The following is a 25,019-nucleotide window of genomic DNA, read 5'->3' as shown; positions in this document are numbered from 1 at the left end:
GGCCAACCTATCGATGATGTTTACATAAATATTAATGCATATTCTGTTCAAGAGTTATTCTTTCTTTCACATCTGTTTGTCTGGCCATCAGGTTCATTGTCACGTGCTATATTATCATAGGTCATCGTCTTCTGCATGATTGACTATAACCAGTTCTGGTCGCTTGCTCAGGTAAGACTAAACAATCTGCAAGGAACCTCTTTTTTCACAAAAAAAAAGTTAGCAGAAGTATGGTTACTACGCAATTGTGTATATTTTTCGAGTTTGATTATTAGTGTTATTCTGAATGGGCTGCTGAAGACGCGCGGTGCATCCTTTACCTTTACATGTTTCTGATAATGTGCCATTTTAACTCCTTTTCTTTACCTACAAATTCATCTGAGAGCTGCTCAAGCTTGGAGCTGCTTTTTTCTTAATCTGGTGAAAAGCTTCATAGTCAAGGTACATGCAAATTTAAGATCTGTACCAATCTAGCAAGAAATTATCTCTGGTACATACAGTTCGTTAAAAATGAGCCTGAAACATATATATCAACCCTTGTTCTGAATCATGTGTTTCGATTAACGATAGTGATGCATCGGTTGCTTAATTGTGTAAGTGTACTACCATTTTCTAGCCCATCACGGTGTAGCAAGTGAACTACCATTTTCTAGCCCATCACGGTGTAGTTTTTGTCTCCGGCGTTCAACGGAACTAGAAATGAGATGGTCTGCTCAAAATGCTGATTCGTAGCATTAGATAGGAAACATCGGTGCGTCATTAAATTAATATTGATTATATGTCTTTAAAGTTTTAATGACAGTAAGTTCAATTGCCAAGTCGATAAATGAGACCCACTTAGGTTTGCTAGAGTCCTTATAAATATTCTCTAATTTATTGCTGCCAGGAGTAGTGGCCAGTACCATCCAGCCATTGTTCTGATGAAGACCACATACCAGCTCCACGTTTGGCAAAGATTCCTTGCAAGATGATGTTTAGTATCATGCTAGAGGACCTGGGTCTTCAAGATGTAAGATACAACTGCCATACAATGCTAAAGTTTTCTCACCACATGCTCTCTCTTGTATGTTCAATTTGGGGATATAGGTGGAGTTCGAGTGTAAAAGATGGAGGCGAATTGGCCGAGGTAGGTCTATATACGGGTGGCGGTTCGGTTCATTTAGCATGGAATGAAATTCTATTTCATCGAATATCCGCAATTTTTTCTTTGCTTACGATGTTTGCCATTATTGCCATTGTTCTATTGGAACTTTATTATTGTGGTCCTCAATTTTTCATTAGGCTGAAAACCTAAATTATTTACCCATACACATTTGTTCTTTGCTTTTTAGTGATGATCATGTTGTATTCTTATTGAAGAAGATAACACTACTTCATATGTACTTATGGAATGTGTTGTTGGTACCCAAAAAATACATGATATTGCCTTGTATGTTATACACATTCATTTCTCTTTGCTACGAACAAATGGGTAGGTGTACAAAATGTTACTTTCATGTTATACATTTGTTATCTTTATATAGTTGCTTCAAAGTTTTATTTTCCTTAAAAAAGACTGCTTATACAGACTTAAGGACTCTCACAGACCTGCTGAATTCTTAGACAACTTAAAAAAAATCAGCCGAGCAAAACTTATGGTTACAGATTTGTGCGCCGGGATTTGGTGGCTGGATGAGGAAGAGGTGAGTGGAGGGTCTGAGCGCACCCCACGCCTCTGCTCGTCTTCTTCACTTCTATCCATGACTTCCCCGGCGGTGGCGTGGCGCCTGGTCTGCACACCGAACGACTCCTCTCCCCTTGCCAACAACTGAGTTGCCGGAGAAACCAGAGCAAGAGGTGGAGCTGAGCAGGAGCTGCGGCCTGATGGACCATGGATGAGCGAGGTTGCGACCTCCACGCCCGTCCAGTGCACGAACATGTCCCAGGAGCTGGACCAACGTGTTCGGCAGCGAGCGTAGTCAGTCTTGAGACTAAGGTGAGTTTCCCATCCATCTTTCTTCACCTTTTGCTTCCTGTCTCAAATAGATTTCCTGAAGCATATTTTTGTGAGGTCGCGAGGTGTGAATAGGTCCTCAAGGTTTCCTGAAGCATATATTTGTGCATGATCTATGGCATCTAACAAAGGTATTGGAGAGCTGAGGCGTCGGTTACTATCCAGCCATGTATATTCCTCTCTGCTGGTGCAAGTTCATTTTATACCAGGAAATTTATATGAGAGTCCCTGCACATCCATTCTCATTAAGAAAATAATATTTACTCTCTACTATGTATGAGCTACTATTTACAGCACTTTTATTACCAAAAATATTTAGCAATGTACACCAAATGCATACCACTCAGCATGCCATCGTATTTGTTGCTTTTAGGAATGTGAGGCGGGGAGTGGCGCTCCGCATACTAGCGCGTGCATCTGATAGCATGTACTATGAGGTGATCTTACAATAGCTTCTTCACAAGTTGGTGTTGGGAATTGTGTATCTTACAATGCTAATGTACATGAATTTGTTATAAATTTATCGCTCAAGCCTGAGACAGGTTATTTTTCAGGCTAGGTAGACGAGCTCCTGCGTTTATTTTGCTCTGCAGCGGAATAAGATGCATAATATCTTAACAAGATCAGGTCGCTTTTGCTGCGGATGACAATGTCGTATTTGGGGCATCAAGCATGTTAAACCCAAACTGGTCATCTGACCGATCAATGGAGTAATGTTAGTTGTAAGACGAATCACTAAGACATAGAAGATACTTTTGTACAGAGCGCCTTGGTTCCCTGACACCCATATTATGTAATTTTGTGCTACGGACTACTCCTGTTTAGTGGAAATCCATGCTATCACACTTGATCTATGTACAATGTATCAGCTACCCGATTGTACTTTATTTTGTTTTGGGTTTTCAACTGCATGTATGATTCATACCAGTTACTTTAGCTCACCGGCGGGCGAGGGCCGCGACTCGGGGTTAGGAAAAAGTCAAGGAGAATATAGCCCCCAGTTCCATATCCTTACTTTTACAATACATGCATGATTACAGTTATCAAAACTAAGGTCTAAATCAGTATTATTACATCAAATGAATTGAATAGTAGAATATTCTTGAAAGGCATTTCCCATCCATGTAGAATATTCTTGAAAGGCATTTCCCATTCCACCCCGAAAAAATGTAGAATAATATGAAAGAAAGGTATTTACCATCTATGTAGATGAAGTACCACAATCAGTTTATAATGTTTAAGACTAATTATTGAACATTTGTTCTTGCCATTTGTTCTCGAACATTTTTCTTTTGCTTTTGCCATTTGTTCTGAATATTATTGTCCTATTTTTGCCTGTGCGCCGGGGCGCACCGGGTCATCTAGTGAGATCTAAAGGGTCCAAGCTTGCCATCACAAACTCACTTCACTCGCTGCAGGTGGGACCCACATGTGGGACATAGGCAAATCAACCACAGCAACGTTATTTATTTTGCCGCTACTTATTTATAAGATGCCCTTCGTAAATATTTTATATACTCTAGATTTGTCCTCCCCTCACGTTTATTTTTATAAGATATTTGCTGCCAAAACTTCTTATAAAACAACATATTTATTTACTAACATCTACTCTTGAACGCTTTGTTAACCTAAAAGCTCCCTAGCATGATATTTTAGGACACCAAAATAGACACAAACACATACATAGAGATGACGTTCATCTAAGTGGGAAATATTAATCCATAAGAACGCATAATTTTGTACATTTTACTAAGAACTAGAGAGAATTTTGTTAAACATGAACTAAATATCACATTCGTTACATGATATTCTTAAATTTTGCATCAAGTGTTCTGACTTAATTACGGTGTAATGTTTTTTCTAATATATAAGAAAATTATACTATTTAAGATTGGTTGTAGAGAAAGTGAGTATAAAAAGTAAAAGAATTTAGTATAATACTAGGAAATATGACCGTGCGTTGCAACGGGAAAAATGAAAATACACTTTTTTTTAAAAACTTGGTCGATCCAATTATTACCCAAAATCAATCGAATATCATAACCCTAGCTCAAGCTTGCCATTTTTTCCATTAAGAGATCGCGAGTAGCGGAGTTTTGTCTCAAAAAAATAATATTTAAAACCTATGCACAACAAAAAATAGTACGATGCAACATTGCACTTGAAGTCAAATTTATAAACATCCACATAATGCTCCATCGATAGAATTTGCTAGACACAATTTTAATCTTTTGTTGGTAAACTTTCGTTTTGTAATTCTCGATGGACTGCATATTTTCTAGACTAAAAAGTTTGCACCAATTGATGTTTTAACTTTACTTTTGGATGCATTTAACTTTACTTTCTGAAATGAATTGTTGTATTTCTTGATATTACTTTTTTGTATTTTTAATTTTGCAATTTAATTTTCAATGCATTAACCTACGAGGTGTATACTCTCCGTTCCCAGGACGTACACTTTTTTGTTGATCTTGCGAGCTTAACCAAGTGAACTCTGTGACGAACATTTTTTAACATGAGGCGTAGGCTGTGAAACCTGAGAATCGCGTGCCTTCTGAAATGCGCTTTCACTACTTAAAACGTGGCCTTCTCAAATGCGCTTTTACTACTTAAAACATGTCCAGTACCAAGACACTGCGCATGTACTGCATTACTTTAAAATTCTTACCGTGATTTTTTCACATGAGTGACTTCCAAACTGAACTTCAGTTAATTGCGCCAGCAGCGCATATGCTATCTCTCCATTTTATACTTCTTCCATGCTTATGTACATCTAGTCTGGAGCTTCAGAACAGGGGAGCAGGACACGCAGGACGCGGGTTACCCAGCACTCAGCGAGTCAGCGGCAGCATGGCGGCGAAGCATCATTGGCACAATTTTTTGCAGGGAACAGCGGCGGTGATGCAGGACGCGGGTGCCCCGCGGATTGAGGGGCGGTGGCGGAGGGATGCGGCTGCCCCGGGGACTGCGGGGCTGCACACCTCGTATACTGGTCCCCGCCGAGCGTGGCCTAGCTCAGCGCTTAGACCATCTTCAGTCGCGTCTCCCAAATCATATCCAAACAGCGCCGAATTGAGTGTTTGTTAAACGTGTTTCGTTCTTGCTGTGTTTGGGGGACGTCGCTCTCCAGCCGTGTCCCTTAAACGTCATCCCCAATCAGAAATTCAAATTGTTGCATTCAAAAGAGATCGTTCCCGCGAATCGTCGCGATTAGAGTAGCGGCGATCAAAGTACTGGACGCGATCATATTACGGACCATAGTACATGCTAAATTAGAAGAAGAGGTTGGCCGACGGCGACGTATCCTGAGTTGACGCAGGCCCGTCGATCACGATGACCTCGTCGCGATCTGCCTGGTGTTGTGCATGCTCCGTCTGCTCCGCCGCCGTCGCATAGGCCGACGCAGGTGTAGCAGTCGAAGACGCGTCAGCCGGCTCTTGCTCCGCGGTTGCTGTCGCTGCCGCTTCCTGGGCCGCCGCGTTGGCCGCCGCCATTTTGGCTTCGATGTCGTCGAGGATCTGGCCTTTGAAGAAGTTGTGTGTCGCCCGCGTCCGGGGAGACATTCCCTCTGTCGACGCTCTCAGCAGGGACATGTCGTCCCTGCGTTTCTTCAGCTCCAACTTCTCCTCTTTCCTCTTGAGCATCTCCGTCCACCTTTCGTCGGCCTTTTTGTCGCGGGAGAGAAAGGTCGAGGAGACGTCGGCGAGGCATTTCGTGATCGACGCCTGCGTCTTCTCACACGACGCGGCGTCGGCCAAGGCGGCCTTGGCAGCCTTGTTGCCAGTAGGACACCCTGCCGACGTTACCAGCGGTGCGTCCAGATCAATGGCGTCCTTCCCCTTGGACAGCGACAGGCGCGTCAACCGTCATTTCTCATTCCCTTTGAGCTTGGTATAGCAATGCATCAGCGAGAACGACTTATGCCCATCCGAGTTCCTCCGATAAACGTCCATGGCCCTATCAAACTAGCCAAAGGAAGCGGAATCATTTCATCGAACACAATGTAGGCGCTACAGATTATGGAAGAAAGAGTCGTACCATTTGGGAGACGTTGGCGCCGCTGTCGGCTCTGATCACTAAGTCGTGATGGTATCCATGGAAGGAGTTCACCGACGCCTGGATGATGGCCCATCGCGTCGACATTGCCTTTTGGCTCCTCTTCATTGTCACTTTGTTGTAGTCGCTGTTGATGAGCTTGCGCTCATCGAACTCGGCCTTGATCCTCGTCCAATACTTCCCGTATTTTTGGTTGGCGCCGATGATGGAGTCATGGCTCACCGTCACCCACGACTCGCACAGACAAAGGTCCTCCAAAACCGTCCACTTGGGGCCTCGTGTGGCCGACGCCTTCTTCTTCTTTTTCTTCTTCGTCCTCACGCCGTCCGCGTCTACCTCCACGAGATCATCGTCACCGGCACCCTCCTCGTCCTCTTCCTCGCCGCCCTCGCCGCCCTCGCCGTTCTCGTCATCGTCCTCGTCCTCCACCTCCTCCTCTTCATTGTCCTCCTCGTCCACACCCCCGCCCTCTTCCTCAGCACCCTCAGCACCGGCGCCGTCAAATTTGAGCGGCCCCCTGCGGCCAGTGAAAGGGTCGCCGTCCGGACCGGGTGCTGGCTCGCGCTGCTCGTACGCTGGGGATCGTGTAGAGGTTGTTGGGGTTGAAGCCGCCATGCGGCAGCGCATCCTGGTAGTGGGGCGACAAGTTAGGCGTCACGCACCCGGGAGTGCCGGAGGGGCCGTCGTTGTAGAAGGCGGATGACGACGGAGAGAACACTCCCGGAACGTACACCGGCACGTTCGTATTATATGGGCTCGCGTTGGTGGCGGCGAGACACCCGGCAATTATGTGCTGGTGCTGTCGCGCCGCCAGAGCCTTCTTCTCCTGCTCCGCCGCCCTCCGTCCTTTCCGCTCCGTCGTCGTCATCTTCCGGCGCAGACAGTCTTGATGCCACTGATCATCGGTCCATCCTTCCGGCTTCTTCTTCAGAGCCGGCGCCTTCCGCGGCTTCGCGAACGGCACTTTCGCCCCTTTCGTCGCATTGCCTGATGGCTTCTTGGACGCTTTCTTGGCCATCTTTTTGGGGGCTGTCAGCGGCGCCATGGAATGGGAAGAGGGTAGCGGCGGCGGGTGGACGGCGGGAGGGAGAAACAAATCGGCGGGATAGGAGAAATGAATCGGCGGCGGGATATGTGTTGGGAGGCCAGAAATGCGCGGCGGGATAGGCGCGATATGGCGGGAGGGGCGGGATTTGGCGGGAGTGGGAGACGATTTTTCACTGAGCCGCTAACGCGTCGGGCCCGCGTCGGTTCGCCTCGCTTTTTGTTGTGTCCAGCGTGCCCGGAGCGTCCCCTCTGGGATGGGGAAGGGCTCGGGGCGCCGGACACCGTATCGGACCGCGCCGGACAAAAATGGGCTTTGGGGAACGCGGCTGGAACGGTTTGGCGCGCCCCAAATTTCTTTGGGGGACGCTTTGGGGGACGCGGCTAGAGATGCTCTTAGAGCGCAGGGTGCATGCCGCCAGGTTACTGAGACGGGAGGATGAGGACGGAGGAGACGGCCGCTCCTGGCGTCGACCAATCACGCGGAGTCGGGGAGATGGACTTTTCTATTTTTTTCGTGCGGGTACGACGATGAACCGGATGAACGGGTAACTTAGCGGTGGCAGTGGGATAATTTGTCTCAACTTTAGGGGCAAGAAAAAACGAATCAATAAGGAGATCTTTTGCTTTTATTATTAGGTATAGATAAGGAAAAATGTATATATACTTGCATGCATGGGTAAGTGTGCTATCATGTCCATTGAGAGGCCAAAGGTGCTTTCAGATTTGAAAAAAAACTTTTTCAAGGAGAAACCAAAGTCTAGTTTTTCTTCACAGTGAGCGAATGAGGAAAGACTAGATGTGATGAATAAGAAAACCCGTGCCCTACAGGACTAATGTGACTTAAAGTTGTGATTATAACTCTGATTTATATACTGTAACTAGCACAATGGACGCGAACTTAACAATAATGGATACACTGGATTGTATCTCTGACTAATCTTAATTAATGCACAATTTGTAAAATATAATATATAGCCTATGATTTGGAACACTTTGGAGACAGTGCAGAGCCATCTTGTACCATAGTAGTTCCATCTCGTGCACAATTTTGTTTGTCGCCCATCTCGAGTTGGCTCAAAACTCCGAAAGAAATCTCAATTGTCATAGATTCTGGTTGATTATCAGTCCTAGGGTGCCTTCATGTTCTTGTCTTAATCTATTTTTAACTTTTTATGCGAGTAAAGCGAGCACCCAGGCATGATCTGATGTGCAGAAATGTGCACAAAGCACTAGGGTCAAAAGATGTACCAAGGGCATGGTGTAACATCCCAGAATTTCAGACAGTTGCGGGGTAGATTTAGGAAAGGGATGTGCATCTCATCATATAATCTAGGGAAATTTCTCGCTTTATTGCATAAAACACATAAGGGGGATCAAGTTTCTCTCTCGACACCATCTAGGGTTTAGTGTTTCGAGAGTGCGATAAACTTTGACATGACCTCTTTTCATTTAGGGTTTTGCAAAGTAGATGATCATCATTTACATTGGAAATGAAACTTGAGAAATGAAATGAGATTGAATTCAAATTCAAACTCAAACAATTCAAATTGAATAAGGTATTATATAATTCAAACAATACTATAACATTCACATAAATTGAGATAAAAGATAAAGAAACATAATATAAAGCTCAATATAGAGAAACTTGAGCTTTATTGATTATCAAACACACATACATTGTCAATTACATAATCCTTTTTATATTATTACAACAGTAATTAAATCAAATAAGAAAAAGGAAAATTACAAGTATCTATACTAAAACCCTAGCTACTGTTCATCTTCATTTGATCATGAAAATCATCCAGATGATCGATCTCTTCCAAAACCTGCACAGCAACAAACACAAAAGATTCACATTGAACCAAGTGGCAAAACCACTTGGCTGTTAGAAATAATTCAACAGTGAAGATAAGCATAGCACATCCGAGCTGATCCAAGCCAGGGAACAAGTCCCAACTCAAAGCATGCACACAACTCACAAGGATCAGTGCATGCCCAACACCAACACAATCACATAGGCTAGTCAGCACAGCCCAAGCCCTTGTTGTCGACCAAGGAGAGCAGGGCATAGCCATATAAATGAAGTGTTCCAGGAAACTAGATCAACACATCGACAAGATCATCCAAACAACATAGTTGTTCATCTTCAAGAACACCACTTAGCCACAAACCAAAAACATGGGTAGCTAGAAGAACTTGCAATAATAGCCAAAGAAGGAGAAGGGCAGTATCACAAGCACATCACCAGCATCACAATAGCAGAAGCAAAACCTCTACATCAGCAATTATCTAGGAGCTAGAGTGAGGTATACCACAAATCCATGAGCAAGCAAATGGTTTTGCTCATACTTGCACAACATGCACTAACACAAAGCCATAGGGTAAGGTTACGCTAGTTCATCATCACTTGGTCCTAGACCATGTGATGCTCGCAATAAGGGAGAGGCCAGAGATATAAGCCATATAGAATCCTGGGTATGCCCAAATGAACCAACATAGTGGCACAGCCAAGAGAATCCAAATTTGGACTTAATCAACTGCAAAGCCTAACCAGAATCACCTAGCAGAAGAAGTGAGCCTAGCTCATTCGGTTAGGGAAGTGGATGTACAACCCAGCCACCCAGGTTCAAGTCCCCACGGACACAGAAATGGGTTCTTATTACTGAAGGGCTTCCCCTACCGTATTCCTCTCAAAAAAAGAATCACCTAGCAGCACTAGCCTGGCAGAAACCTATGTGATTTTTCAACATCAAAGGCTACTAGAATCAAAGAATTGATTACCAGTAAGTTTGAGCCTTGCACAGAAAGCATCCCATTTGGTAGAAGCAACCATAGCTAGCAATAGATTACTGCTAGGGTTACAACAACTACCCAACCAACCATATATAACTATCATTACTCCAGAGAGTTCAAAAGTAAATTGGGGTACCAACAGTAGTTGGTTTCCATCCAAACTTGTACAAAATAATAAGGAAATCATCACCGCATAAAGCAGTTCATTCCAAATATCTGAAATCTTGAAGCAAAGCTTCTTAGATAATCATATCAAGCAACAACAAGCTTACAGAGATGATAAACAAGCACCAGGTAAATCACCATAGCTACCAGTATGCTTTAACAAGCATAAGCAACCACCAGTACATGGTGAGGAGCTTCACAGACCAAGCAGTAGTATATGATAATAAGTAATATATACATATATATATATATATATATATATATATATATATATATATATATATATATATATATGAAGCCAGTAAGTACATGAACAACATGTGATGATCACATGATCATACAAGGCCTGCATACACATGCAGGTGTATCAGTAGCCACCAGTAATGGTGAGGAACTGCAAGCAATTGCAGTAGCAGCAACAACTAAACATCATAATTTTATAATTGTATCCAAAAGCACATCAATAAGGAATTGATGCACCACAACAGCAATAGACAACACCGGCACCAGCATATCAAATCCTATCATGGATTCACCAGCACCACTGGCACTTGCTCAAGCAAGAACTGCTAGCAGCAGTTTGCCAGGGAAACCTCACAGAGGTAGATGGGAGCAGGAACTAGCAGCAGCAACTAGAACAACATAGCCAAGCAATAGCAGTAGGAGTAGCATGAGAAATCCAACAAGAGCATGACAAGGCTAGGAGCATGGCAGTATTAGCAGTAGAGCTAGCACAGGTGAACTGGCAGGGTCAGTGCCCTAAGATAGGGAGTTGGCCAGTGCATCCAGAGGAAGGAGATGAAGGAGGAGCGATAGAGAGAGAGAGTAGAAACAAGTACCTGGAGCTGGAGCACCGTAGACACAGCCATGGCGACACGGCGACACGGACCGGCCACGGTAACGCCAAGCCACGGCCAAGCCAGGTGATGGTACTTGACGTAGCGTAGATTGCACACCGTTGGGAAACCCCAAGAGGAAGATGTCATGACCACATCAGCAAGTTTTTCCTCAGTAAGAAACCAAGGTTTAATCGAGCAGTAGGAGAAAGGCGTGGAACCTGCACACAACACAACCAAAATACTTTGCCCCAATGATACGTCTCAAACGTATCTAGAATTTTTGATGCTCCATGCTTGTTTTACACCAATTCATATATGTTTTGCTTACACTTTGTTGCACTTTTACACGATTTCCGGTACTAACCTATTAACAAGATGCACAATGCCAGTTTCCTGTTTTCTGTTGTTTTTCTATTTCAGAAAAGTTGTACAAGAAATATTCTTGGAATTGGACGAAACATAAGCCGAAGTAAATATTTTACCGAAACGAGACGAAGTCCGGAGGGGGGACAAAGTGGCGCCACAGGGTGGCCACACCTGCCCTTAGCGCGGCCAAGCCTGGGCCCGCGCCAAGGCATGGTGTGGGCCCCCCAGGCACCCCACGGACCTAAATCCTCCACCTATTTATACATCTTCTCGGGAAAACCTTGGAGACCCGAGTCTCCATCCACAAAAAGTTCCATCGCGGCCGACATCGTCGAACCCATCTCGGGGGGTTCTGGAGCTCTTCCCGGCACCCTACCAGACGGGGAAATCATCGCCGGAGGCATCTACATCACCATGTCTGCCTCTGAAGTGATGTGTGAGCAGTTCATCCCTGGACTATGGGTCCATAGCAGTAGCTAGATGGTTGTCTTCTCCAAATTGTGCTTCATGTATAGATCTTGTGAGCTGCCCTACATGATCAAGATCATTGATGACCCACAAGTATAGGGGGTGTATCGTAGTATCTTCGATAAGTAAGAATGTCGATCCCAACGAGGAGCAGAAGGTGTTGACAAGCAGTTTCAATGAAGGATTCACTGTAAATGCTCACAGACAAGTATTCAGGGGGTTTTGATGTAGCAGATGAATAAAGTACGACTAAGTAAAGTGCGAGAATAATAATTGCAGCGAGTGGCCCAATCCTTTTTAGCACAAAGGACAAGCGGTTTGTTTACTTATAATGACCAAACGTTCTCGAGGACACATGGGATTTTAGTCTAGTGCTTTCGCTACATACGGCTAATTAATCTTCATTGTTTTGATAAGTGTTGTGTGGGTGAACCTATGCTAATGTACCGCCCTTCCTAGGACTAATACATACTTGTGATTATACCCCTTGCAAGCATCCGCAACTACAAGAAAGTAATTAAGATAAATCTAACCACAACCTTAAACTACGAGATCCTCGCTTATCCCTCCTGCATCGATATACCAACGGGGGTTTAGGTTTCTGTCACTCCGGCAACCCCGCAATTGGCAAACGAGTACAAGATGCATTCCCCTAGGCCCATAAAGGTGAAGTGTCGTGTAGTCGACGTTCACACGACACCACTAGAAGAATAACACCACAACTGAAATATCATAACATTGAATATTACTCAACCATACTTCACTACTAACATTTAGACTTCACCCATGTCCTCAAGAACTAAACGAACTACTCACGAGACATCATATGGAACATGATCAGAGATGATATGATGATGAATAACAATCTGAACATAAACCTTGGTTCAACGGTTTCACTCAATAGCATCAATAACTAGTAGAAATCAACACCGGGAGAGTTTCCCCTATCAAACAATCAAGATCAAACCCAAATTGTTACAGCGGTGACGATGTGCAGCGGTGGAGACGGCGGTGATGATGATGATGGTGATGGAGATGATGTCCAACTCGATGGCGGTGACGATGGCGTCGATTTCCCCCTCCGGGAGGGAATTTCCCCGGCGGATCTCAGCCTGCTGGAGAGCTCTTTTCTCTCTGGTGTTCTCCGCCCCGCAGAGGCGGCTGTGACTCTTCGCGACCTATCCCCTGAGCTTAGGTTTTCGGGACGAAGACGTTCGCGAAGAAAAGGAGGCGAGAGGGGGCTGTGGGCCCCCTCCTCACAGGGCGGCGCGGCCAGGCCTTGGTTCGCGCCGGCCTATGAGGTAGGCCCACCTTGGGTCCCCTCGGCTCCCCCTTCTGGCTCCCTTCGTCTTCTGGAAAAATAGGATTTTTCATATAATTTCCATCAACTGTTGATCTTCCGAAATATTGCATTCTGACGGCGCTTTTTCCAGCAGAATCCTGACTCTGGTGCGCGATCCTCCAATAATCATGAATCATGCAAAATAGATGAAATAACATAAGTATTATCCCCAAATATAAAATATATCAATGAATAACAGCAAATTATGATATAAAATAGTGATGCAAATTGGACGTATCAACTCCCCCCAAGCTTAGACTTCGCTTGTCCCCAAGCGAAACTGAACTCGGTAAACAGGACCACATGTTTATGGAGTGAAGAGTCGATAAATAAAATACGGACAAGAAGCATCATATTCATTCACACAAGACATTCTAGTAAACAACTTCCTCATATAATTCAACTTGAAACAAGTATAAGGTAATCACAATGAAAGGTGCATAAGAAATCATAGTTGGTGATGGCAAACTTCGTTCTTGGTCAAAGAAAAGTTAACAGGTTATACTTATCTATCGAGCAGCGCTCTTATGTTAAAGTTTGTATGGCACAACTTGCATACTCAATCTTAATAATCTCCTCATGATCATTGATAACTTTCAAAGCTATATTCATTCAGATAAAACTTGTACTAAACAAGGAAGAGTAAAAGACATGATGAGGTAAATCACAATATAGTTGTTTGATCACAACAACTCAAATGCTTGCTTAAGATGGAGGGAAATAGGTTTACTGACTCAACATAAAGTAAAAGATAGGCCCTTCGCAGAGGGAAGCAGGGATTAAATCATGTGCTAGAGCTTTTTTAGTTTTGAAATCATATAAAGAGAATGAAAGTAACATTTTGAGAGGTGTTTGTTGTTGTCAACGACTGGTAGCGGGTACTCTAACCCCCTTGCCAGACCAACCTTCAAAGAGCGGCTCCCATTTTATTTTTATTTTTGTGTGGCACTCCTTCCAACCTTTCTTTCACAAACCATGGCTAACCGAATCCTCGGGTGCCTGCCAACAATCTCATACCATGAAGGAGTGCCTTTTTATTTTAGTTTTATTATGATGACACTCCCCCAACCTTTGCTTACACAAGCCATGGCTAACCGAATCCTTCGGGTGCTGTCCATCAATCACATACCATGGAGGAGTGTCTATTTAGGTTAATTAGTTTGGGACTGGGAATCCCATTGCCAGCTTTTTTTGCAAAGTTATTGGATAAGTGGATGAAGCCACTAGTCCATTGGTGAAAGTTGCCCAACAAGATTGAAAGATAAAACACCACATACTTCCTCATGAGCTATAAAACATTGACACAAATAAGAGATAATAAATTTTGAATTGTTTAAAGATAGCACACGAAGTATTTACTTGGAATGGCGGGAAATACCATGTAGTATGTAGTTATGGTGGACACAAATGGCATAGGTTTTGGGTTGAGGTTTGGATGCACGAGAAGTATTCCCTCTCAGTACAGGTCTTTGGCTAGCAAGGTTAATTAGCAAGCACAAGAGTTGAGGGAAACAAACAAATATAAATGTGATAGAAACAATCATGCATCTTCCTTGTAAGCACAAACAATTTTAACTTCAGAATAATAAACTATGAGCTAACAAGAAAGGAAGATAATGAAACAACTACGAGTATTTCTCTTTTCTAATCCTCAAAGTGTTATTGCTATTGACCAATGCTAAGTTTGCCAAAACCAAATAGATTTATTCAATGCTCCCAAAGTGATACCAATACTAATAACAAGATCAATCATATAATAAGGATTGCAAACTAAAATAAGATGTGCAATATGTAAATGATAAGACTTCTCATTAATATTCCATAACGATAACTCACACCAAGGGATACATAGACAATCAACTAAAGGAGAGATACTTCCACACTGCAACCCATCTTATATGATAACTTCCCTACTCATGATATGACACTACTTGATAGTAAAAAGTAAAAGATAGTGATGATGTGATACCGCGGCACTCCCCCAAGCTTGGAACAAACCAAGGGGATGCCAATACCGATGATGAATTACTCCTTCGGCGATGGTGGTGATGAATTCCTCCCGCGCTTCTTACAGATCTCTTTCAGCTTCAGTTTCTCAGTTTGGCAATTCTGCACTAAGACTCGAAGAGATTCATTGTTATCTGAAGTTGGCGGTGGCGACCTTGTGATGGGAATCGAGTAATATTCCAGCATTCAACGGAGACGGTAATTCTCCTCCTGGAGTATCTCCACTTCTCTTCTTAGAGCCTGGTATTGATCACAAAACTCATCGGTGGTCCGTAGAGCTTCTTCCAACACGGGGAAAGAGTCGAGGCTAAGAGTCGGTGGTAAGGGTCCCTGCAAGTTATGAGAAAAAGAACGTCGAGAGTCAACAGATCCCACCAAGATTTGCTTACTCCCAACGGCTTGTTGCTCTTGTTTTGATGACACCCTTTTCACTTCTTCCTCCGAAAGCCCCTTGCCCTTGTTGTTGGAGGCCATGGTGCTCCTAGATTGAAAACGAATCCTGGCAGAAACAGCTCGAAACAAAACACGTCGAGAAAACGATATACGGACCTCCAGGGGTCCGGGGGATTATATAGCAGGAATTTGTATGTCATAAGGAAAGTACCAGGTCGAACCAGAGTCGGAAAGAGGCGACGAGGCGGCCAGCTCATAGGGCGGCGCGGCCTGGCTGGGGCCCACGCCGGCCTATGAGGGCACGCCCTCGTGCATCTCCTCCACTCCGTTTCGATCTCGTAATTTTTCATATTTTCTAAAAACAGCAAAAACATTGTTCGGAAAGTAAATTGCGAACTTTTCATTACCAGTGCTGTTACCTATTCAAAGTCGAGTTCTGGCGGACTGTCAATTTGACCTTTGATGAAAGCTCCGGTGTTTCCACTCGAATAACATCAACATCTACATTGTAAGAATCACCTGAGATATAATGCTTGAGTCTTTGTCCATTCACCACTTGTGTAGCATTGCCTTGGAGAGAGCTAATTTTTATTGCTCCTGAACGATACACCTCCTCAACAACATATGGTCCTTCCCATTTTGAGTGTAATTTCCTTGCAAAGAATCTGAGACGAGACCGATACAATAGGACTTTATCCCCAATATTAAATTCTCTTTTGATAATCCTTCTATCATGCCATTTTTTAACTTTCTCTTTAAAGAGTTTAGCATTTTCATAAGCTTCACTTCTCCATTCATCTAGAGAACTCAATTGCAGCAACCTCTTATTACCAGCTAGTTTACGATCCTTATTTAATTCTCTAACAGCCCAATAAGCTTTGTGCTCTAGTTCTAAAGGTAAATGACAAGCTTTTCCATAAACCATTTTATAAGGTGACATTCCCATGGGATTTTTATAAGCAGTTCTATAAGCCCATAGTGCTTCCTTCAATTTACTAGCCCAATTCTTTCTAGTTTTATTAACAGTCTTTTGCAAGATAGATTTAATTTCTCTATTTGATAATTCTACTTGCCCACTAGTTTGAGGATGATAAGCGGAAGCAATTCTATGATTAATACCATATTTAGCAAGAGTTTTTCTAAAACCGCCATGAATAAAATGAGAACCTCCATCAGTCATAATATATCTAGGAACTCCAAATCGAGGAAAAATAATATCTAAAAGCATTCTTAAAGAAGTCTCACCATCAGCACTTTTTGTAGGTATGGCTTCCACCCATTTAGTAACATAATCAACAGCAACAAGTATATGAGTGTTACCTTCTGAAGAGGGAAAAGGTCCCATGAAGTCAAATCCCCAACAATCGAACGGTTCAATAACAAGAGTATAATTCATAGGCATTTCATTGCGTTTGGAGATATTACCAACCCTTTGACATTCATCACAAGATAAAATAAACTTCCTTGCATCTTTGAAGAGAGTTGGCCAATAAAAACCTGATTGTAGAACCTTTTGCGCGGTTCTATCTCCGGCGTGATGTCCTCCATAAGCACTACCATGACATTTACTCAATATCTCTTGTTGTTCATATTCGGGAACACATCTTCGCAGAATACCATCCACTCCTTCTTTGTATAAGTGTGGGTCATCCCAGAAATAATGCCTCAAGTCATAAAAGAATTTCCTCCTTTGCTGAGCTGAAAAGGTTGGAGGCAAGTACTTGGAAACAATAAAGTTAGCATAATCAGCATACCAAGGACTGTCTCGCGAGCTCACCTTTATTACAGCCAATTGTTCATTTGGAAAACTATCATTAACAGGAACAAGATCATAAGCAATATTTTCCAATCTAGACAGGTTATCAGCAACAGGATTATCAGCACCTTTCCTATCTACAATATGTAAATCAAATTCTTGCAACAGAAGTACCCATCTAATAAGCCTTGGCTTAGCATCTTTCTTTTGCATAAGGTATCTGATTGCAGCATGATCAGTATGTATAGTAACTTTTGAGTCAACAATATAGGATCTAAACTTATCACAAGCAAAGACTACAGCTAACAATTCTTTTTCAGTAGTAGCATAATTTCTTTGAGCAGCATCAAGAGTTTTACTAGCATAATGAATAACATTCAATTTTTTATCTACTCGCTGTCCAAGAACAGCACCTACAGCAAAATCACTAGCATCACACATAATTTCAAATGGTAAGTTCCAATCAGGAGGTTCAACTATAGGAGCAGTTGTTAAGGCTTGCTTTAGAGTTTCAAAAGCTTCCTTACAATCATCATCAAAAACAAAAGGTACATCTTTTTGAAGAAGATTAGTAAGAGGCTTTGAAATCTTGGAGAAGTCTTTAATAAACCTCCTATAAAACCCAGCATGACCAAGAACACTACGAATACCTTTAACATCCCTAGGATAGGGCATCTTCTCAATTGCTTCAACTTTAGCTCTATCAACTTCAATACCTCTCTCAGAAATTTTATGTCCCAATACAATTCCTTCATTAACCATAAAATGGCATTTCTCCCAATTAAGAACAAGGTTAGTTTCTTCACATCTCTGCAAAACTTTATCAAGGTTCCGCAAGCAATTATCAAAAGAATTCCCATAGACAGAAAAATCATCCATGAATACCTCTACAATACTCTCGCAAAAGCCATGAAAAATAGCAGACATGCATCTTTGAAAAGTAGCAGGAGCATTACATAAACCAAAAGGCATACGTCTATAAGCATAAGTTCCATAGGGACAAGTGAAAGTGGTTTTCTCTTGATCCTTAGTTTTAATAGCAATTTGTGAAAACCCAGAATAACCATCAAGAAAACAAAAATGAGTATTCTTAGACAACCTTTCTAACATTTGATCAATAAAAGGTAAAGGGTAATGATCTTTCTTAGTAACTTTATTAACTTTTCGATAATCGATGCACATTCTATACCCTACAACTACTCTTTGAGGTATGAGCTCATCATTATCATTAGGCACAACATTCATTCCTCCTTTCTTAGGAACACCATGCACAGGACTAACCCATCTACTATCGGCAATAGGATATATAATACCAGCTTCAAGAAGTCTTAATACCTCATTTCTTACCACATCCTTCATCTTAGGAATTAGACGACACTGAGGTTCAACAACAGGCTTCGCATCATCTTCCATATTAATGGCATGTTGGCAAATAGAGGGAGAAATCCCCTTCAAGTCATCAAGAGTGTAGCCAATAGCTCCTCGGTGCTTCTTCAGTATTTCCAATAACCTTTCTTCTTCAAACTCTGAAAGCTTAGAACTAATAATAACAGGATATATTTTCTTGTCATCAATATGAGCATATTTAAGATTATCAGGCAATGGTTTTAAATCAAAGACAGGATCTTCCTTGGGTGGTGGTGTTGTACCCAGATCTTCTACCGGTAAATCATGCTTAAGAATAGGTTGACGAAGGAAAATTTCATCAAGCTCATCTCTTTCTTCCCTAAAAACTTCACTCTCACTATTCTCCAAATGTTGCTGCAAAGGATTATTAGGAGCAAGAGCAATAGATGCACACTGTTCAACTCTAAAATCATTATTAGGCAAATCAGCTTTATAAGGAGTTTTGGTAAATTTAGAGAAGTTAAACTCATAAGATTCACCAACAAATTTAGTCAAAATTTTCTCTTTCTTGCAATCTATAATAGCTCCACAAGTATTTAGAAAAGGTCTACCAAAAATGATAGGACAATATTTACTAGCAGCAGAACCAAGTACCAAAAAGTCAGCAGGATATTTAATCTTACCGCATAGAACTTCCACATCTCGAACAATACCAATTGGAGAGATAGTTTCTCTATTAGCCAACCGAATAACCACATCAATATCTTCAAGTTCACAAGAACCAATTTCGTGCATAATCTCCGTGTAAAGCTCATAAGGAATAGCACTAATACTTGCACCAATATCACATAAACCATAATAACAATGATCCCCAATTCTAACAGATAACATAGGAACACTAGCTTTCTTAGACTTATTAGGATGTGAAACAATATTAGAAGCATCTTCACAAAAAATAATATGACCATCCTCCACATTTTCAGTCACAAGATCTTTAACTATTGCAACAGCAGGTTCAACTTTTATTTGTTCTTCAGGTTCTATAGGTTTCTTTTCACTTTTATGAACCGCACTATTTATAACAGAGTACTCCTTCATTTTAGCAGGGAAAGGAGTTTTTTCAATATAAGCTTCAGGAATAACATGATCAACAGTTTCAACTACAACACATTTATTAATAGATGAATCAATTTTATCTTTATACGGTTCATGATACTTATCAAAATTATTCTTAGGCAATTCATAATGAGAGGCAAAAGCTTTATAATGATTTGCAGCAACTTGAGAATCAAGACCATAAGTAGCACTCATATTACAAAATTTATCAGTATCCATAAAAGCTTCAATGCATTTGTAATCATAATTTATACCTGATTCTCTATCTTTGTCGTTCTCCCATCCTTCAGTATTTTCCTGGATCCGATTAAGAAGGTCCCTTTTAAACTCTTCTTTGTTGCGCGTAAATGATCCAGAACAAGAAGTATCCAGCAAGGTCTTGTCTTCAAAAGAAAGTCTTGCATAGAAATTATCAATAATAACATTACCAGGAAGCTCATGAATGGGGCATTTGAGCATTAAAGACTTCAATCTCCCCCACGCTTGGGCAATACTCTCTCCATCATGAGGCCAAAAATTATATATGCGGTTCCGATCCTTGTGAATTTCACTTGGAGGATAGAACTTAGAATAAAACTGGGGCACAATATCATTCCATTCAAGAGAATCCCCATTATCCAGTAATTTATACCAATGCGCCGCTTTACCAGACAGCGATATAGAGAATAGTTTCTTCCTCACTTCATCCATAGCAATACCTGCACACTTGAATAAACCGCATAATTCATGTAAGAACAGTAAATGATCTCCAGGGTGGACAGTTCCATCCCCTGTATAACGGTTATCCACTACACGTTCAATAATTTTCATAGGTATTTTGTATGGCATTTCTTCCTCTCCTGGCGCCTCATCCACTACCTTTGCAGTAGTAGTAGATTTTCCAAATAAAAACTCAAGAGAAGATCTCTCCATAATGAATTATGGCAGCAGGCAGAAATAAAATCAGCACAAACAGTAGAAATTTCCCTTACCAATTCCACTTACCAGTAGCGCTTCATGATACGTCCAAAACGTATCTACTTTCCCGAACACTTTTGCTATTGTTTTGCCTCTAATTTGTGTATTTTGGATGCAACTAACACGGACTAACGCTGTTTTCAGCAGAACTGCTCTGGTGTCTCATTTTTGTGCAGAAATCCAACTTTCGGGAAAATCCTCGGAATTTATGCAGAAGGCCCTATTTTCTCAGGAAACTAACGGAGCCAGAAGGAGAAGTCAGGTGGAGGCCCGAGGGCCCCACACCATAGGGCGGCGCGGCCCAGGGGGGGCCCGCGCGGCCCTGTGGTGTGGCCCCCTCGGCCGGCCTCCGACGCCCTCCTTCGGACTATTTATCGGCCTCGACCTAAAAACGCACGGGGAGAAGTCGAAGTCGCCAGAAACCCTCCAGAACGCCGCCACATCGCGAAACTCCGTCGCGGGAGCCAGAAGTCTCCGTTCTGGCACTCCGCCGGGACGGGGAATTGGAGGAGATCATCACCGCCATCACCGCCATCACCTCTACATCAACCAGCCATGTTTCCCCCATCCATGTGTGAGTAATTCCCCCGCTGTAGGCCGAAGGGGATGGTAGAGATTGGATGAGATTGGTCATGTAATAGCATAAGATTGTTAGGGCATAGTGCCTAGTGTCCGTAATTGGTACTTTGATGATATTGTTGCAACTTGTTATGCTTAATGCTTGTCACTAGGGCCCGAGTGCCATGATCTCAGATCTGAACATGTTATTGCTTCATCAAGATAATCATTGTTTATGGTCTTACCTATAAGTTGTATACACATGTCGCTGTCCGGAACCGATGGCCCCGAAGTGACAGAAATCGGGATAACCGGAGGGAATGGTAGCGATGTGAGGATCACATGTGTTCACGGAGTGTTAATGCTTTGCTCCGGTACTCTATTAAAAGGAGTACCTTAATATCCAGTAGTTTCCCTTGAGGCCCGGCTGCCACCGGCTGGTAGGACAAAAGATGTTGTGCAAGTTTCTCATTGCGAGCACGCATGACTATATATGGAACACATGCCTATTGATTGCTTTGTACTTGGACACCGTTTTATTATTATCTGCAAATACCCTGCTATGATTGTTACATGAGTTTCTCTCATCCATGCAACGCCCGTTATCCGTCCCCGTGCCTACAGTATTTTAATCCTGCTGTTTACTAAAATCACTACTGCTGTCTCTTTACTCGCTGTTATTTCACTACTGCATCTGCTATAAACCTGTTACTCTTGATAAACCCTTGCGAGCAAGTCTGTTTCCAGTGCAGCTGAATTGACAACTCATTGTTAAGGCTTCCAAGTGTTCTTTGTCTCCCCTTGTGTCGAATCAATAAATTAGGTTTTACTTCCCTCGAAGACTGTTGCGATCCCCTATACTTGTGGGTCATCAAGACTATTTTCTGGCGCCATTGCCGGGGAGCATAGCTTTATTTGGAAGTTCACTTGGATTAATATTGTTCGCTGCAAATTCTCCATCATGGGTAAACCTCGCGATACTAAGATCGCCATATTACCATCCACTACAAGAAAAGGTACAATTCTGAATACCTCTGCTGCTCTTGATTCACCATCTGTGATTGATAAACTTGTTTCACCGCCACATGCTTCGCATGCGGGTACTTCTGCTGAATCTGAAAACTCTCATAATATTGATAATGTTTCTGCTGTGCTTGATGATAGTGGTTCTTTGGGATCCTTTCTAGATGCTACAATTGCTAGGTCTAGACAAATTGAAAATACTGAAACTCCTAATGCTACTACACCTGTTAGTTCACCTGAACTTGATTATTTTAGTGATGATCCTGATGAAGATTATGTGGAGCTTAATGATGATTTTATTGAAAAATGCAATGCTACTACTGATGCAAGAAAAATTAAAAAGTTGCTTGCAGAACATGCCGTTAGATATAAAGCTGTCTCTGATCCTAAGTTTGCCACATCTCCTATAAACATTAGGGATAAAGATTATGATTTTTCTCTTGATTTATCTCATATAGCTATTGTTGAGAAAACACCCTTTTGTGGTACTGAAAAAGAAAGTGCTGTTGAACACATGACTGAGTTATCTACTCTGAGTAGCTTGTTTTCTGATGATGTCAAGATGCGTACTTACTTTGTTGCTAAAATCTTTCCATTCTCATTGAAGGATGACGCTAAAACTTGGTATAATAATTTGCCACCTAATTCTATTAGAAGTCCGAAAGAATTGCTTGATGTTTTCTTCCGCAAATACTTTCCTGCTAGTGCTCAACATATTGCTTTGCAGAGAATTTATAACTTTGATCAGGGAGATGAAGAGAAATTGCCTGAGGCTTGGGCGAGATTTTGCTCTCTTATTAGAGCTCAGCCTGATCATGATTTGGAAAAGCATGATTTACTTGATATATTTTATAGCGGACTAACCATTGAGTCTAGGGCATACCTGGATAGTTGTGTTGGTTGTGTTTTCAGGAAAGAACTCAGGGCGACGCTGAAGAATTATTGGCTAAAATAAGCCGGAATCATGATGATTGGACTACGCCTGAACCAACTCCAACGCCAATATTGAAGAAGAGGGGTTTAATTAAATTGAATGATGAAGATATGAGGGAAGCCAAGAAGTCTCTCAAGGAGAAAGGTATTAAATCTGAAGATGTGAAGAATCTACCTCCTATAGAAGATATATGTGAGATAATTCCCCCTTCATCCATGATTGAGGTAAACTCCCTTCAACGCTTTACTAGGGAAGATATTCCGTATTCGAAACCTCCTGCACAATGCTTAGATGAGTTTGATAATTATATTGTTAAGCAAGAAAATTTTAATATGAGAGTAGAGAATCATTTAATGGAAAATTCTCGAGCTATTAGTGAATTGCATGATATTGTGGAGAGAACCTCCAATGATGTTAAGATGCTTGTTAAACATTTTCATATGATTCAAACTCAAATTGATCAACTCACTAAAGTGCAAAATGACTTGTTAGGGAATAATTCTAAAGAGAAACATGCTTATGAAGTAACAACTAGAGGTGGTGTCTCTACCCAGGATCCTCTATATCCTGAAGGGCATCCCAAAAGAATTGAACAAGATTCTCAACGCATTGAACCTAGTGCTCATTCTAGGAAGAAAAAGAAGAAGAAGCATAAAAATGTTGCAGAATCCTCTGAACCTGTTAATGATCCTAATAGTATTTCTATTTCTGATGCTGAAACTGAAAGTGGTAATGAACATGATAATGATAAAGATAATGATAAGAATGATACTCCTGATAAAGAAGAGGTTGAAGAAGAACCCGAGAAGCATGCTAAAAATAAAAAGTACACTAAAGAAGATTTTATTGCTGAGAAACATGGTAATGAAAGAGAACCTTGGGTGCAAAAGCAAATGCCTTTTCCCGCTAAGAAACTAAAATCAAAGGAAGAAGAACACTATAATAAATTTTGCGATTGGATGAAACCTTTATTCTTGCAAATCCCTTTGACTGATGCTATTAAATTGCCACCTTATTCAAAGTATATGAAAGATATTGTTACTAACAAAAGGAAAATCCCCAATGAGGAAATTTCCACTATGCTTGCTAATTACTCTTTCAATGGCAAAGTTCCAAAGAAGTTGGGCGACCCAGGTATACCTACTATTCCTTGTTCTATCAAGAATAATTATGTTAAAACTGCTCTATGTGACTTGGGAGCCGGTGTTAGTGTTATGCCTTTTTCTCTTTATAAGAGACTTTACTTAGATAAGTTGATACCTACTGATATATCTTTGCAAATGGCTGATAAATCTACTGCTATTCCTGTTGGTATATGTGAGAATGTTCCTGTTCAAGTTACTACTAACTGCTTGATATTAACTGATTTTGTTGTGTTGGAAATGCACGAAGATGATAATATGTCTATTATTCTTGGGAGACCTTTTCTTAACACCTTGAGGCTGTTATTGATTGCAATAAAGGGAAGGTTACTTTCAATGTTGATGATAGGGAACATACCGTTTATTTCCCCAAGAGGATTGAGAAAGCGTGTGGAGTTAATACTATTTCTAATGTGAAAACTATCAAAGTGGGAACTATTGATTGTCCTATATATGAGCCTAAAGAAGAATATCAAACTCTCGTGATTGGATCCATATCAATACAATTCAAGGTAACATGATTGATTTGAGGTTTATTTCTTCTTATGCTATGAAAAAGTTATTTGGTGACAAGACTTGATCAACCTTGTTAACAAATACCTTTTACATGCATAGAGAGGGTAAACAACATCTCTTTCTTCCTCCACTTGCTCTAGTTGCTGTAGCACTTTTAATTTGCAAAAGTTCCTTAGTTATTTGAAGATTTCAAAAATT

The 25,019-nt window shown here is 41.7% G+C and overlaps 1 long non-coding RNA gene across 2 annotated transcripts; it reads left to right on the top strand.

The window, feature by feature from the left end:
• Positions 1-890: 890 nt before the first annotated feature.
• On the top strand, positions 891-2,899 carry LOC127309468 (uncharacterized). 2 transcript variants are annotated; one of them, XR_007857162.2, is made up of 4 exons: positions 891-1,126; positions 1,645-1,975; positions 2,367-2,430; positions 2,548-2,899. It is a non-coding gene; the product is annotated as an uncharacterized lncRNA (long non-coding RNA). The 2 variants fall into 2 exon arrangements; XR_011746642.1 differs by having other exon boundaries at positions 1,645-2,430.
• The last annotated feature ends 22,120 nt before the right edge of the window (positions 2,900-25,019 follow it).

Source organism: Lolium perenne, chromosome 6 (genome assembly GCF_019359855.2).
Source record: "Lolium perenne isolate Kyuss_39 chromosome 6, Kyuss_2.0, whole genome shotgun sequence".
NCBI lineage: Eukaryota > Viridiplantae > Streptophyta > Magnoliopsida > Poales > Poaceae > Lolium > Lolium perenne.
This window is presented reverse-complemented; position numbering and strand designations above follow the sequence as displayed.